Here is an 8,031-nt window from a genome sequence, read left to right as displayed (position 1 = left end):
CGAGGTGCCTTGGGGAGGATGGACTCCTCCCCCCCTTGGCCGCACCCTTCCTTGGAGGAAGGGGCAAGGCTGCGCCCTCCCCCTCTCCCTTGGCCCTATATATAGTGGGGGGAAGGGAGGGCAACCATACCTAAGCCCTGGCGCCTCCCTCTCCCTCCCATGACACATCTCCCTCCTCCCGCAGCGCTTGGCGAAGCCCTGTTGGAATCCCGCTACTTCCACCACCACGCCGTCGTGCTGCTGGATCTCCATCAACCTCTCCTCCCCCCTTGCTGGATCAAGAAGGAGGAGACGTCGCTGCTCCGTACGTGTGTTGAACGCGGAGGTGCTGTTCGTTCGGCGCTAGGATCATCGGTGATTTGGATCACGACGAGTACGACTCCATCAACCCCGTTCTCTTGAACGCTTCCGCGCGCGATCTACAAGGGTATGTAGATCCACTCCTCCCTCGTTGCTAGATGACTCCATAGATAGATCTTGGTGACACGTAGGAAAATTTTGAATTTATGCTACGTTCCCCTTACATACATCTGACTTGTGGTTCATCAAGAGAAGGTATAGACAAAGATAATAACACCTGAATAAATTAGTACTATTTCAAATTGAGATCTTTTCAAATATAACCATACAATTAAGAGGTGGCAATCATTAATTTCAAACTACCGAATGACATGACAGTTGTTCTCAAAGCAACCACAATTTCATCACTATACAAAGCAATTTTAGGAATCTTACTATGAAATGATGAAGAGTCTAAGAAAAGATCTGTACTGACAACAAAAAGATGCAAAGAAACAATATTCATTTTAAAACACAATATTAGTAAAAGTACAAATTTCAAAGCAAATTTGTAGCGACCCAAGTGCCAGTTCTCTAGGAAAAAAGAGTCTTCATTATATCCTTTGTTATTTGGTAACATATTCAACTCCATGTACTTGTTCATGATCCTTGGCTCCTACTAAGGTGGACTAACATATGATGTGGCCATGGGTGCAACAGAAAAGAACATTTCACATGAAATAATAATCCAACCTACACATATTCAGAAGGAGTTGCTGACGGCACCAATTAAGAAGACCAAGGCAGAAGAGTTTTTCTTTATTGCAAAAATACGGATGCCAATTCCGTTGTCAGATCATAAGCCGGAGGATATTAAGCCGACATTCAGAACACCTCCACGTTACCTAGCATAACATAATGGCGAGTACTGGGCGCCGGTGCGCCGGCCCAATAGTTGGGCCGGTCTTGCCCCAGCCACCCGATTGAATTACGCACAATCGTTTGATTTCGTCCCCCACATCGTTTTCTTTCTTCCCTTGTCTTTATACTGGTCAACGGCAGTGCCTTCGGAAGCGCATCATCCCCGCCGCAGCTTGTCGCAGCCTCACAGGAACAGAAGCTGCCGTTCATGGCGCGCTCGGTCGCGACGGCCAGGCTGCGTCGTCTCCGAGGACGGTGCTCGGCGAAGAACCTCTCCCCGCTCTCAATTTAGGTTGCAGATCTGTCATTGATTCAGTTGCTACTTCCCCGTTGACCGGATGAAATTCCCGTCGTTGATGGTCCATGGTTGCAGCGCTCCGGTTTGCCACCCGCTGCCCCCGTTTTCGCCACTCGCCGCATGAGTTTCTAGGAACGACGACCACCAGTCGCACCATCGAAGGAACGTAGCAAATCTCGCTAGTTGTAGCAAAAAGTGACCACGATTCCAGCAAAAACATCATCGCTGCCGTCGGCAGTCAAAGCTCCGCCATGAATTGATGTAGCAAAATACCCCGCCGGTCATAGCAAACAGTGATAACGGTTGCAGCAAAATCAGTGGCGCCGCCGTCATGAGTTGCACCACCGTGCAGCTTCCGTCGCCGCCGCTCGCCATCATCAGTTTGCCGTTCCTCGGTTGAAACTTTTCAAAAGACTTGTAGCAGCTATCTCGCGGCCGGTTGTAGCTTTTCAGTTTGCACAGTGGCCGCCCACAACTTTTGTGTCTCTGTTTGAAGCTTTATTAGAAGCCGGTGGTAGCTTCCTTACACGAAGGTTGTAGCATTTTTGGGTACTGTTTGCAACTCCTCCTGCACCATTTGTATCCTCCGCTCTTTCTTTGGTTCCAGCAAAAAAAAGGGTCAGACGTAGCATTTTGTATCACTGGTTGCAGCTCCGTCGATTGCTGGTCGCAGCTCCACCGCCGTCGGTTTGGTGGTTCCAGCAAAAAAGAAGCCGTTCGTAGCATCTTGTATAGCTGGTTCCAGCTCCGATGACTGCCAGTTGAAGCTCGTCTGCAGGAAGGTGAGGGTGTGTAGGGGACTGGAGAGGCGAAAAGAGGGAGGGAGGAGGCACTGATCGTCGACGTCTTCTCCGCCCCGCAATGGCTCGCCCTATGAGCAAGGCCTTGTTCATGCCGTTGTGCTGCGCGTGAGCCGCAGAGATGGAGGAACCGAGCGGTTCCAGCGGCGTACACTGCATGTCACGATGTAGAAGAAAGAGAAGATGAAAAAAACGGTTCGTAGATGAAAGAGGGAGGCCTGGGCGACGCACGATCCGGATTGATCGCAAGGCCCGCGTGTGTCCGGCGCGAGTTTGGGACGGCGCACCGAGTGGGAACGTTTCCCTAACATAATACTTGTGCTGCTGTTTACGAATTAAGGTCAAGTGTCCAGCGTGTTATTTCCTACTATTACAAGTTACGTAGCATGAAGGGTCAGGAGTACTAGTCCGTTTTGGACTTTTGTGATCAGCTTGCCGGATACTTAATTAGTTAAATCTTGATTAGTTTGAATAGGAAAAAGATAGAGTCCGATTGTAGCTGGGTTTGTTTTCATAGTTTTGCTTATGCGCGTCGCCTATATAACAGGCAGGCTCAGGCCTTTGTACAGGAGAGTTCAGTTGAATAGAATACCAGAAAACGCATCACGTTTGGATGCACCAAAAATCCTTGTGTTTGCTGATCCGTGAGGGATTTCATAGCTGCTACACGTAGGATTTGATTCGGTCGAATTCTTGCGCAAGTTTTTTTCGTTCTTTGGTCTTCTTGCGTCTTTGCTTGATCCGAAGAGCCGTATTACTACTTCTACATACGCTGCTGCTGGTGTGATGATCGTTCGTCGACGTTTTTGCTAATTCATTGAGTATCGAGAAAGATTGGACCTAGGAACGACTCGCCGTCTAGTCGGGTCACATCAACATATCATCAATTAGTACACAGCTAGGATCAGAAATGACAAGTAGGATAATCTACACCCGCCCATGCATTACGAATAGCCAAACACATTACTCCCACTTGAAGGCCATATCGCACCGTGCAAGTCACCATATATCCACAGCTGGCCTGCAATATACCTAGGCAACGATGATATTCAATGAGATCATCACCTCCCAAGGGCCTAGCTAAAAGAGCGACTAAATGATTCGAGCCACATGGGGTAGCCTAGGGTAAAGCTACGGTAGCTGCATGCCACCATGGAACAACATCGGGTACATGGCATGCTTTTTCCTATCAACTACATTTATGAATTCCTCTTGCATAAATGAGTTCACCAGGAGTATATATATTGAGTTGTGTGGATTGTTCAAAATGAAGGAACGGGTTTTCCTGTACCTACATGGAGCTGTGAAGCATCATTCTAAAATATCAAGGAACACATTCAGGGGGATACAACATGTACCCGTCTATCTGCAGCAAATATGGGGCAGACTTTACTCAATGCCACCCAGGATAGCAAAAGGCTAGTAGACACCCAAAAAGGGGGGATGATGTACCTCGGTTCGTGGCTTTTAGATCTGTACATACAAGTGAGCATGGAAAAGCATCAGTACAAAAGCTATATTTTGCTAGATTCACAGATAGATGATCGAAGCAGCTTAAAGCACCATGTGCTGAGAGGAACACAGATAATGATAGCAAACTACCGGTACATGTCTAATTATGTGGTTACCTCCATTTACACTATAAAATATGTTGTCACTGTCAGAACCTAACAATGCTCGAGGCATGAAGAATATTTCCTCCTTGTTAACTGAGACTCAAATACCTGATAATTAAATTATGTTAGTTCTATTCTTCCGAAAAAATGATCAAAATGGTTTAGAGGAAAAGGTGCAACAAAAGCAGAAATTTGATCAACTTGATTAACAAAGCTGTATTGGCATTTGTATACAACCACAACTCTGTTAGTCAAGTGCAATAATTTTCGTTGAAGAACAACACAGAACACAGAGGAGCCAATGCATAGTCATCTGCATGGTGAAATTTGACCTCACTGGCAACTGTACAGTTTGGAAATTGAAGCCAATACGTGCACGAAGTCCCCTGTGAGATGATGCCAAAGAATATCCAAAGTGGGAGATGGAAGATCGGGTAGAGTAGCACTACCTCAGCTTCCTACGCATTTTTTCTTGACGTAGATCAAGGGGAAAAGTTTTATTTGATATTGCTCTCCTCGGCGTCATCGAGCCATTATCGTCCCCTCACGGCATCACGATGGAGAGGTGCATCAAGGTCCTCTTCATGAGAGTAAACTGCGCCACAGACAACAAAACATTACCATAGCATGAATGTGATACCAAAATATGAATCAAGTAATCTTACGTCCTAAATACATGGATCTTAAAAACGAAGAGATGAAGGATGGCATTCCACTTGAATTATTTAACTGGCTTACAGATTGGAGAGCACCTCATGCATAGTCTCTTAGTAGAGCACTTGTATGAGTAACAAAACAAAGAATAACATCTAAAGAGAAAAATGAACAGATCAACTATTTGTTCAGAGCTAATGAACATGATCTATCACACCACGATTATGCCTAGGGATCGAACACCAGCAAGGAGGTAAATACCCTAAGCCAGTGGGGAGGCGCCGCGGCAAACCACCGGGACACTGGCACTGTTGTCGGGGGCGGTCCGGGCTTGAACAGGTCTACAGGCTTGACCACCCGCGTGGAAAGCATTTAGGGTTTAGGGTTCCTCATCCAGCACAGCGGGTTTGTCCAGCGTGACGACATTAGATGCGGAAGGGCATCACAGAGTCGAGGAGAAGGGGCTCGAGCTTCAAGGGCCAACCAGCCGGTAATGGTGGTGTACCTACGATCCGCCATAGGTTGAAGCCGTCAGAGATTAAGGTCAAGATCGGGAAAGGGAACACCGTGACTCTAGATTGGGGCGGCGGCACACCAGACGGGAGGGTCGAGGAGAGGAAGAGATGCGAAAGGAGAGGGGCGAGGGAGGGAGGTGCTCATGGGCTTCATGAGGCTAAATCGTCCAGAAACTGCCCCAGTTAACCAGAGGCCAGTAGGCCATAGAAATTTCCACGGGAGTAGCAGCCCCTTAGGACAGGAGGCCCAGTTAGCGAGAAGCGCATCGTAAGCAATGATTGGACGGCCAAAAAGATCCTAGAGGGACGATCTAAGCCCAACTCCAGCGCGCGACCCCATCCTGTCCGGATGCGTCCGTTTGGGGCAAAACGGAAAAACCAGACGACCTAGCGCGCGGGCGCAAACAGACTTTTATCCATTTTCTGTCCGCTTTCGACCCATCCCCGACCCAAATTTGCGCCGCTTTTGGGGTGAAACGAACAGCGCGCGGACGGGCGGGACGCGCGCGCTTGTCCTCCCCTAGCCTGCCCATCAGTATCAGTGGCACAAAGCAAAAACCCCGCGCCCCATTTGGCGCCACCCCCGAAACCCTCCCACCCGCCCCCACCCTCCCCCATCCATGGCCGACGCCCCGCCCAATTCCGGTGGCCTGACAGTCAACCCGCCCGAAAAGGTGAAGAAGAAGGCGGCCAAGGGACCAAGGAAGCCGCGGTCGGAATGCACGCTGGAGGAGCTCGCCAAGATGGACGCGGAATCGGCGAAGAAGAGGAATCGGAGGGCGGCCATCAAGGGCAAGACCGCCGCGGCCAAGTTCACCGCCGAGCGTGATGCGGTGGAGGCCGCACGGCGTAAAGCCGAGGTCGGCAAGAAGGAGGCCATCGTCAACAAAGCGCACGCCTCCTCATGCTTGGCCTTTGCCGTCCGGCGGGTTTCTCTAGTGCGCCGTCGGCCCGGCGAGCACAGGCTCGTCAGTTTCTAGGCCTCAGCACTGCCCGTCGCCGACGTCGTAGACCATGCCTATGTTGCCCGACTTTTCCTCGCGAAGGCACGATGGCCAGACCCATTTTTTGGGGTCGCCGGACGTTGGCGTGATCGCGCCATCCACCCCGCATCCCTCGGCCGTCGTCGACCTCAACGTCACGCCGGGGTCCAGCAGCGGCGGCCAGCCGTCCGTCGAGATGCAAAGAAAGCAAGCACGGCCACCGTTTACAGGCATCATGCCGTCGCTCCGCGTCCCGTTCGACGAAATTCCAAGACCAACGCCAACGGTAGACGACCCCTTCTACAACCAATTCATGGAGAATATGATCTATGAGCGTGGGCATGCCGGTGCCTACGATCCCGACGAGACCCAAAGTCAGGATGTCCGCGCCCAGTACGTTGCCGATGAAGAGGCTCACGACCATGCTGACTACGACCATGGTGATTCATGTCATGAAGAAGATGACATCTATTTGCGAAGGTGATGGTGATGAAGAAGAAGGCATTGATATTGATATTGGGGGCAAGCCATTGTTCATTGACGAGCTCACCCAAAGAGCGGAAGCACAAAAGAGGAAGAAGAGCATTCACACGGATTCATATTCACAAGAGGAGGACAAGTTGATTTGCCAATGTTGGATGGAGATTTGCCAAGATCTGAGGACCGGCGCGCAACAAAAGGGCCTTGTTTTTTAGACGAGAGTCCACAAAACATTTCATGAAAGAAAGATGTTTGAGCCCTATCAAATTACGAGCGACCACAGCATCACCTCGATTCAAAAGAGGTGGTTGTTCATCCAAAAAGAGTGCAACAAGTATTGTGCCACACTTGAGAGTGTTGAAGCACGGCACGTGAGTGGTCTCGGCATTGGGGACATGGTATGCTCTCCTCATCCTAGTTCTTTTGTTGCTACGGCCATGAGACTTCGGCCTTGTATATGTTTGCATGTTCAATGGTTGTTGATCATCTGGTGTAGGCATTTCAATCTTTGGAAGCATTCAAGGCCCGACACAATGACAAGCCATTCACTCTTACGCATTGTTGGGCGATCATCAATAATTGCCATAAGTTCAAGGATCAATACCATGAACTTCAAAGGAAGAGAGGCAAGAAGACGGCCGCGTAGGCCAGAGGTGGAGATGGTGAGGCGTTGAAGAGGCCGAGGGGCAAGACCAACTCCAAGGTGGATGACATACGTGATGTGTCATCCATGGCCTTGCATGAGACTTTGCATGGCATGATGTCTCAAAAGGATGTGAGGGACGAGAAGAAGCGACAAAGCAAGGACGAGTAAATAAAGCAATACCTAGAGCTTCAAAGGAAGAAGCTTGAGATGGAGGAGGCGGCCAAGAAAAGGAAGATCGACATGGAGGAGGCATCCCGGCAAAGGCAGCTCGACATCAAAGCCGCCAATGTCACGGCCAGGCAGAGGCAGCTCGACATCGAGGCCACCAATGCCGCAACCAAAGCAAAGGAGGTGGCCCTTGCGATCATGAGCGTGGACTTGACCAAGATGAGCGAGAAGATGAGGAGCTGGTTCGAGGCCAGGCAGAAGGAGATGTTCGACGCCGACGGCCTGAACTAGGTCATTTGATCGGCCATGGCCGTTCTTTTTTGGAGGCTAGCATGGGTGCCGGCCGCTGGCTGTGTGCCGGCGAGATACACATTCATTTTGTAGGCTGACTATGTTGCCGGCAAGGACGTGTAGGCCGCCGACTGTGTTGCCGGCGAGGACGTGTAGGCCGCTGGCTGTGTTGCCGACGAGGATGTGTAGGGCGCTAGCTCTGTTGCCGGCGTGAACTAGGGCCGCTGGCCTGAACTAGGGCATAGTATTTCGAAAGTTGGTGTTTGAAAATGAAGGCACAACAGGATGAGGCTAATGGATGCGTCCGCGTGTTGGGCGCACGGCCACCGCATCTCAGGACAGGCCCGGACACGATCCCATTGTCCTACCCAAACGGATAG

General features: G+C 50.3%; 1 pseudogene; it reads left to right on the top strand.

Annotated features, from left to right (window-relative positions):
• Positions 1 to 5,575: 5,575 nt before the first annotated feature.
• Positions 5,576 to 7,651, top strand: LOC119303184 (annotated as a pseudogene).
• The last annotated feature ends 380 nt before the right edge of the window (positions 7,652 to 8,031 follow it).

The sequence above is a fragment of the Triticum dicoccoides genome, chromosome 5A (genome assembly GCF_002162155.2).
Source record: "Triticum dicoccoides isolate Atlit2015 ecotype Zavitan chromosome 5A, WEW_v2.0, whole genome shotgun sequence".
Lineage (NCBI taxonomy): Eukaryota > Viridiplantae > Streptophyta > Magnoliopsida > Poales > Poaceae > Triticum > Triticum dicoccoides.
This window is presented reverse-complemented; position numbering and strand designations above follow the sequence as displayed.